This window comes from Danio aesculapii, chromosome 24, assembly GCF_903798145.1.
Source record: "Danio aesculapii chromosome 24, fDanAes4.1, whole genome shotgun sequence".
NCBI lineage: Eukaryota > Metazoa > Chordata > Actinopteri > Cypriniformes > Danionidae > Danio > Danio aesculapii.
In genome coordinates this window covers 33029822-33039821 of record NC_079458.1, presented here as the reverse complement: position 1 = coordinate 33039821, position 10000 = coordinate 33029822, and positions in this window count along the sequence as shown.

Here is a 10000-nt window from a genome sequence, read left to right as displayed (position 1 = left end):
GCACCTACCCAGACAAAATATCCTGTTAAACTATTAAAAATTACAAATGTTAATAAAAGTCACTTTTTTCAAGCTTTTCAAGGTTAAAAGTTGTTGGAAGAAATATCAAGGTCCCATAATGCAATTGGAATTATGCATTAAAGTGACATTTAAAGGCTTAACTAGGTTAAGTAGGTTAACTAGGCAGGTTAGGGTAATTAGGCAAGTTATTGTATAACGATGGTTTGTTCTGTAGACTATCGAAGAAAAAAATAGCTTATAGGGGCTAATAATTTTGACCTAAAAAAGTTTTTTTTTAAATTATAAACTGCTTTTATTCTACCCGAAATAAAACAAATAAGACTTTCTCCGGAAGAAAAAATATTATCAGACATACTGTGCAAATGTTCTTGCTCTTTCAAACATAATTTGGGAAATATTTAAAAAAGAAAAAAAAATTCAAAGGTGGGCTAATAATTCTGACTTTAACTGTATATAACTGTCTTATTTCTCTTAAGTTTGATCAAGCAACTATACAAGTAATTTCAACTTAAATTATATTAATATTATTTTCACTTGTCTGCACAATTTATCATTAATTATCATTTATAATACACTAAAAAACTCTGTTAATTAACAGTATGCATATTTTTTTTATTCATAGGTGTTTTTGCTTTATTTACAGTTGTGAATTGCATTATGAGAATTTGATCTCTGCTCTATTGAACTTTGATGTTGAAAATTCAACTCTAGAGTTTAAAGTGACTTTTATTGACATTTTAGTAGTTTGAAATAATATAGTAGTTTGAATAATGATGCTCAGCATAATTGAGTACACCCCATTTTGAAAATGAATATTTTTATCAATTTCTCTGCGAATATAGGCTATGTATTTTGGTCCATTTAAACAAAACAAATTTATTAAACAGATATATTTTTAAAAAAAATAATATTTTAGTCACCAAAAAAAATGTATATCTCTTGATTTTGTCCCAGGGGCAAGCTACAGTCCCTGGGTGGCAGTTTGGGCTCTTGAGGGCCCCTTGTCCTCCAGCAGAAGGGTCTGTGACCCCAGTGGGCTGCCCCAGGGGCCAGCCACTGTCCCTGGGTTGCAGTTTGGGCTCTTGAGGGCCCCTTGTCCTCCAGCTTGATTATTTTTTTCCTAATTTAAAATTTGTATTAACATATGAATTTGGTTGTACAAGTTATCGTAAGTTATTTAGTTAGATATACTGACTAATCTAATGTATATGCACAAATATGTTGTATAGCTTCCTATTGAAAATATTAATTTAAAAGATAGATTTATATATATATATATATATATATATATATATATATATATATATATATATATATATATATATATATATATATATATATATATATATATATTAGTCTAAAATGGAAACTAAAAAATTACTGTTTGAAATTGAACAACAAAGACATTTTATTTAAAAAAAGAAATATAACAAATGCTCCTTTTGCAAGACACACTGAATATTGTTCAAATATTTAAATAATGTCAATTTTAATTGATTTTATAAAACCGTTATTTAGATTTAGATTTGTGGTAAATCACAGTGGTTTCTCTAGAGAACCCATATATCAAAGTGTTATTGTATTAAAAGTGTATTCACCACTATAGAACCACTGTACTTTTTTCAGAAGGAAGGGTAGGTGAATGTATTGTAGTATGAATGAATGGCAAGCTGCAGATAAATATGTAGATGCTGATAATTGCGCCGCAGGTCGGGTCAGTTCTGGTTGTTGTGCTTATTGGCTTTACCTGTCTGATAGCATCAGAGTCTCTGGCCTGCACGCTTACACCCTTAGGCCTCGCACTGTTTATTTAAACTTAATCATTTCAAAGCATCTTTGCTTTCACCGGTACTGAAAGATAGAGCCAGGGAGAGAAGAAAGGACTGATGCAAATCTCCTCTTTTCTCTGACAGGCTGCTTTCATGGCCCCCTTTTTTTGTCATATTGTTTAGAGCGGTAGTGTTTGTCTCCAGTAGAATGCTTTTCATTAATCTCCACCTGAGGGGTTTTATAGCTTCTGATGCTTTGTAAACCATAAAATTGGTCAATGCACATGTATCAATGACTGTGGCATAATTACGTAGTCAGGTATTTATTGGGGTTTCTACAGAGTTAGGTCAGAGTTCAAAAGTTAGAGGTCTTCAGGTATAGCAAGGCTGTAATCATGTCTTGAGTTATAACTGTAAAAAATAAATCCGTAAAATTTACGGTAAAAAAACGGCAGCTGTGGTTGCCAGTACTTTACTGTTAAAAATTCGGTACAAACCATAAAAGTTATTTCTAATTTTTACGGTAAACTACCGTATTAAAATTTATAGAGGTAATATGTCTGTATTTTGAATTACCAACATCTACACATATTTTGCTACACAGTTAGACACGTTAGCACACCCATATGCAAGTGGTGATGAGGAAGTTACACAATGAACACAATGAAAAGCTCATCCCAAACAACTATTCCCACAATTAGAAATAGGTAGCAGAGAATAGAAGGTGCTCAGTGTCATTCACACAGCTACTAAACACCAGTATAGTAACACGCATAAAATTAAAGTCATGAAATAAACATTGTTTATCAACATTAGATGTAACATAAATCTCTAATGTACATAACTGATGGGGAAACAAGTAAAAAGATCCATAGTAATGTCAACAAAAAGCATAAAAAGTGATGTGCCATACAGGAAATTCTGGGAAAGTCTATTTACGGTTATTTGCCGTATATTTTAAGGAAACATACCGTTAACCAGGTTACGGATTTGTACTGTGGCATTTTTACAGTTTTTAACCGTTGAAATCACAAGCATTTTTTACAGTGATGGGTATTTTTTTTAAATATGTCGTGCAGTTATTAAATAAATGGTTGTAAGCAGAGATGCTAAGTTCTTTTTATTCATAGGAATTAAAAAATGAAAGCATTTAAAATAAAATATAAAGAGCAACAATTTAAGGGCAGTAAAATAAGATTAGTTAATACAGCCTGAAATTATTCGTACCGTATTCTGACATAAAGTAATTTTTATTTGACAAGCGATTTTTTTGGGGGGGGGTGGGGGGTGGGGGTGGGGTTGACCAGAAATGACACGGGCTACTCCAAAATGATAATAAGACAATGTACAAGAAGCATCATAGTGGGAATAAATATATATTTCTCAACTTTTATTTACATTTCAACAAAAACTTAAAGTCAGAATTTGTCAGGGGTATGAATTAAGTCAAGCTTGACTGTATACATTATAAAATGTGAATTTTATTTTATTATTTTATTTTATTGTATCTTATTTTATTTGGGAAAAAATCAGTCAAATCTTAGAGTTAATTAAAATATTGGATTTAATGTGGCAAAACGTTTTCTTAAACATTAAATTAGTGTTTGCAGAATACACTGAAGCCTTCGCCTAAAGGGGGAAAGAGCGATATGCTGTTCACATTGACAATATCCCTCTACTTCCCACATCCACACAGACACACTAAGGCCCTGTTTACACTAATACATTTTAGTTTTAAAACAGTGTTTTAGCATGAAAACAATCTGCGTCCACACTGGCGTTTCACCCAGCGTTTCTGAACAACTCTCCGTCTACACTACACCACTGAAAACGCACATCACGTGACCACAAACACACACACTCTGGCATGCACTGCAGCATGCTTTGTGCACATCTACCCATATGAGTGCTCTTCGTGTCGAACTGTTTACCAAGGATCTAACGCTGGATCTAATCTCACTATATTTGATAAACGTCAACATATTCCTCAACTTCGGTCTTTTGAATCGTTCTCAAGTAACGTGTTTTGACTGAGCGCAAAGATAAGTTAGGGTAATATATTAATTAATGTAACTACGTACACTGAATCTGCACATTTGACTGATTGTTTGCCTTTATTTGCTATAATGTATGAACTTATTGTACGTTATACTTTTATAATGATCATTATTATTTATTAAATCTGATATTCAGCAAAAGAGAAGGCTGTGTTTTGAATTTTCAATGAAAATTAAAGGAGGCAGTAATGTTATAGGCTCCATTTTGTTATAAATGTGCATACAGTGAAGATGACGCTCATATAAATATGGAGCTACATGACACCTCAACATTTTTGGTGTCTGTTAAGTTGCTGATATCAAAATGAAAATAGGCAGTTCCTTAAATCATGTTTTCATTTTATTGTTAAGAAAGTGAAACAACGCAAGTAGGGTGATGTGAACGAGGTTATACCCTTGTTCCCTTTGAAGATTTACCTGACATGTCTTCGGGAGTTTGTTTTCCTTATCAAACTTGCAAAGTCTGAACTTACAAGGAGCGGATGCAAGACTGAACTTTGTGTAGGCTACTTAATATTGAGGAAAAACCCCAATCAGATCAATCAGGCGAATGTCTGCAGCCCCACCTCCGTTTTCAGATGTCTTCTTTTTCCCCCATCCATACTGACATAGAGCAGCAGCGTTTTAAAACTAAAATGCCCTCTTTAGCGTTTCAAAAAAGCTCTGCTTTCGGCACTCGAAAACTCTGGCGTAATGTGGACGGATGGAGTAACAGTAGCAAAACTAAATTGTATTCGTGTAAACGGGGCCTAACAGTTTGTGTAATTTAGATTGCTATATGCTCCAACACCTACAGTAGATTCACACCTGTCCAATAAGCATTGGCTATGTGCAGGTAAAATCTATCATGTCATGCTATGAACATTCCTGTACAGAATTTCAAAAGAAAAAAAGAACAATTAATCTAGTTAGCAGTGATATTAATAGAAAATAATTCAAATGAACCAATGACAGAATGTTGTTTGAGGCATAAAATCTGCCACTGCAGCAGGATGCATTATAGATTCAGATTGACCCAGCCTTGAACAACAGACCGAATATACACAAGGACAATTTGAGATCAACAGAGAACTCATATACACCCAAACTGAGAACCAAAGCTTAGCAAGAGAGTGTGGCGTTCATGTCTGTGGGCTGAAGGTGTTTTAGTGACTGTGACCTCAATCTGACCAGTTGGTAATGAGTGTTAAGCAGCTGATCGATCGGTGGCTGCGCTTGACAGCCGCAACGCATTGGTGGCTGCATGCATGGGCTCGGCTCCTTGCTGACCAGCCAGACCCTTGAGGCCTCGTGGAGGCAAGGGTTGAGAACTTTTAATTATCAACAGCTCCTCCGGTGACCGCTGAGTGCTCAATGACCATCACCCGACCATCAATGCATGCATAATAAAGAAACACAATGCAAGGGAGTGTGTGTGACGGGAATGTCATCAATGGAGCCCCTTTAAAACTAGGACATGTCTAATGTTAAATAATTAGATCAAGACCTTCTTCTGCTACACAGACCATTTTTTTTTATTATTGTTTTTATAACCTGCACAATACAGTTGTATCTGCCTATGGAGCCTTTTTACAAAGGGTAATAACATATTTAACAATCATTAGCAACTCTTGAAAGTTTTCAAAGAGTGCCTATTATGAGTTTTTGAAAATGACCTTCCATGCAGTGTGTAACACAGCTCTAAGTGAAGTGAAATATCTAAGATATAATATCTAAGGCTAAAATCTGAAAGCGCACCATGTTTAAAACTATTGATTCATCTATAAAAGAGTCGACTCAGAGTGGTTCGAACAAATCGTAGCGATAACGAATCTTTAGCTGTGTCGACGTGATGTCGATACAGGAACTCAAGCCCCGCCCATTTGTTGCGCGCGCAGACCCGGGAAAATTGAAACCCCCAGCCCTGCCCATAAACACTGTAGAAAGAAAAAGAGGAAGACAAACAATGTAGCAGATCCCGGTTGAATCAAGTCGCATAGACACTGTGCTCTGAAGTGTGAGGGAAAGTTAGTGTTATTTTCCCTACCTAAAGATGTGAAGAGTCAGTGGTTGAAGTTTATTTTTGTAGAATTACCTCAGCTTTATAGCCCCAGGCTTCTGACGAATGCTTCAGCAATCTACACGCTTACAACGGGGGATTCATCGGCCGTTTGTTAAGAAAGAATCAGAAAAGACGATTGATGTATGGGACTTTGCAGAGCTTGACAGGAACTTTACGGTACACAGTTCATGGATCAGTTTCTTCCTTCATTTTACAAGTGTAAGTTAGTGCGACTAATTTGGCTGCCCCCTTGATTTCTCTAGCTTGCAAATTATGTATTCAGTTGGGTTTTGTTACTTGTAACTGCTTGTACTGTATCTGGTTAACTCTTTATATTCTCATATTGCGTCTAAAACCATGTTGAAAACAAGCCATGTGCCACTTTGTTTACGGTTTAAAATGCGTTTGTGAGCTCACGATCCACTGCCGTTTGTCGTTACTTTGGCCACAGTCAGCTGTTCCTCCACACGTGCGGTGGTCAAGTTTCAAAATAGTTCAGCTTTTACAGCTGTGTGGATTAATACTGAATGTGTGTCATTGTTAAGAATAGAGCAATATGCTAGTGTTTAACTCCATTGCTTTAATGCACTCCTGCATTGGGCTCACACATACACTCTGCACTCTGACTACTTCAGAGTTGGGGGTATTTCTCTCTGTCTCGCGCTGAACACAGTCGACCAGTCACAACAGACTGGGTCATTGGACCAATCAGCGCAGATTAGCATTGCACTAAGAAGGGGTTTGGGAACAAATGAAGCGCTGATCGAATCATATGGGAGTTGTTGGGATAATTAGGTGAAATTAAATGCAAATCAAAAGACAATGAAAGTGCTTTTGACCCTGCATGCATATCAGACTGTTGTTGGACACCCCCAAAACCAAAATATGATCTTTTTTAATGCATAATAGGGGCTCTTTAATATTTAGATTTTTTTAATGTCATCAACTTTTAAAAAAAATTAATTACCACTTATGCGAGGTGTTTCTAATTCAGTGTCTTTGGATGGTAAAGTAAATTTGACATTGTTCTCTCATCTGACTGCTGTTATCAGTCTCAGTCATTGCACTTTAAGTTTAAGGCAAGGCAAGTTAATTTAGATAGCACATTTCATACACATTAGCAATTCATAGTGCTTTACATAAACAGGAATAAAAGAGACTAGTATAGGAAAATAAAAACAAATAATAACAGTGATTAAAACAGGTTAAAATGTGTAAATACAGGGTATAAAAGAATAAAAACAATAGAAAGACATAATAGTGTTATCTAGGCACAGCTAAACAAAAATGTTTTAAGTCTTGATTTGAATGTACCTAATGTTGGAGCACATCTGATTATTTCTGTAAGCTGATTCCAGCAGCGGGTCGATGTAGCTGAAGGCAGATTCACCCTGCTTTGACTGAACTTTTGGAATTTCTAGTTTATATGATGCTGAAGATCTGAGTGATCTGTTTGTATTCAGTTAGCATATCTGTAATGTATTGAGGTCCTAGACCATTAGGTGATTTATAGACAAGTAATAATACTTTAAAATCTATTCTGAATGTAATTGGCAGCCAGTGTAAAGACCTGAGGACAGATGTGATGTGCTCTGATTTTTTGGTTTTGGTCTGAATCCTGGCCGCAGAATTCTGGATGAGCTGCTGATAAAAGCATGAACTAGTTTCTCTAAGTCTTCACTGGAAACAAAGCATCTAATTCTTGCAATGTTTTTGAAATGATAGTATGCTGATTTAGTTACTGCTTTGATATGACTATTGAAACTCAGATCTGACTCCACAGTCACACTAAGATTTTTCACCTTATTTTTTGTTGTTTGACCCTTAAAGCAATATATTTATTTGTGTTGGTTAAAAGAAGTGCAGTCAGTCATATTAGAAGGAACAGTATAGACAGAGAGAGGATGGTATTCAAAATATACCAAATCTAATAACTGATTTATTTTATCTTTGCCATGATGACAGTAAATAATATTTTACTAGATATTTTTCAAGACACTTCTATAAAGCTTAAGGTGACATTTAAATGCTTAACTAGGTTAATTAGGTTAACTAGGCAGGTTAGGATAATTAGGCAAGTTATTGTATAATGATGGTTTGTTCTGTAGACTATCGAAAAAAATATAGCTTAAAGGAGCTAATAATTTTGACCTTAAAATATTTTTTTAAAACTGCTTTTATTCTAGCCGAAATAAAACAAATAAGACTTTCTTCAGAAGAAAAAATATTATCAGACATACTGTGAAAAATTTCCTAGCTCTGTTAAACATAATTTGGGAAATATTTAATAAAAGAAAAAAAAATTTAAAAGAGGGGTAATAATTCTGACTTCAACTGTAGATCTTAAAACACATTCCTAGAAATGTGATCATTTGTTCTGATCTATAATGCAATATTTAGATTGAAATATGGACTGCTTCAAAACAGTCACTTATAATCTTCACACTGCAGTTTAATGATCTGTTTTACATTCCGTTCATCAAAGTAGAAATACTGTATAGAGTCCTCAGAAAGATGTGACATGATTATTGTTGCTAATTAATGTAGGCCTGTTTTTTCTATTAATTAATTTCAGTTAACTAAATGTTTTTGCAAACACCACACATCCTTTCACAACAAAGAACAAGGTGTCAAACACTCTTCATCACACCACAGGAAATGAAAAACAAACACATTTGGTAAAAAGAAATAACATGCTGACTTATGTACTTCTGTACAGATCAATATGCACTGAGACAGTACATATTGATCATTTCTTTCTAATTATTTTTTGTTTAGCTTAAAACATATTTTGAGGTTAAATAACTATGGCAAGCTAGAGCACATTTTCTTTCTATCTTCACTTGAGCCCTGAGGCAAGATCTTGAAGAGTGTTTTGTCCTATACTGTTTGACTTCTTATTTTATCAGAACCCACTTTTAAAGCCTAAATCAACTCTGAACTGGTATGCAACACTTTTTTTTTACTTAACTTAAATATTGGGTGCTTACTGTACATACATTTTTTATGTGTAAATAATTACAGTGTACTTATTGTGTTCATGTCTTATTGCACAACACTTATTGTGCTGTTCAGGTGGAAACCAGGTGAGTTTGGGGACAGGTTTGGCGGAATGGGTAGGTTTAAGCATGGTTATTTTATTACAGATGTAATTATATATATATATATATAATTATATATATATGTATGTGTGTGTGTGTGTATATATATGTGTGTGTGTGTGTGTATATATTTATATATATATATATATATATATATATATATATATATATATATATATATATATTTATATATATGTATGTGTGTGTGTGTGTGTGTGTATATATATATATATATATATATATATATATATATATATATATATATATATATATATACAGTGCTCAGCATATATGAGTTCACCCCTCACAAATCTTTCATTTAAATTCATATTTTCTATAGGATGCGTTAAAATATCATATATGAGCATTTACATTAGCTTAATCAGTAGTAAAGCCAAATCTTAAGCTAATCTAACAAAATAACTTACGATAACGGTCCAAAAACGAGTTCAAATTTATATGTTAGGAAACAATATGAAAATTTGATTTCATAAAATAGCAAAAGTCGACAGAAACAAATAAAAAAAAGATTTTGTTGAAATTTTGCAGATTGTAATTTTTTTTTTGCAAAATTTTGCATCAATTTAAATAGATAATCTTTCCATTTCTAAAGATGTTCCATGAATAAAATATTATTTTAATAAATAAATCTGTTTTGTTCAAATGCACCAAAATATATGACCTATGTTCACTGAAAAATGAATAAAAATACTCATTTTCAAAATGTGGTGTACTCGTTTATGCTGAGCACTGTATGTATATATGTATAAACATCCACAAAAGAAGGCGAGCAAAGGAAGAAGGTGAGGTGAACCATCTGACTTCGATTCCAGCCATTGTATGACTGGAAAAGGTGAGTCTATATAGGGGACTGGTGATTGCTAGTGCAGGTGTGTAATTAGAATTCCGTTGATTGTGCATGGGTGTAGTGAGAGGTGGCTGGAGAGGGAGAGTGATGATTGGAGCTGCAGGAACGAGATGGTGAGGGAGAATGGTGATTGGAGCAGCAAG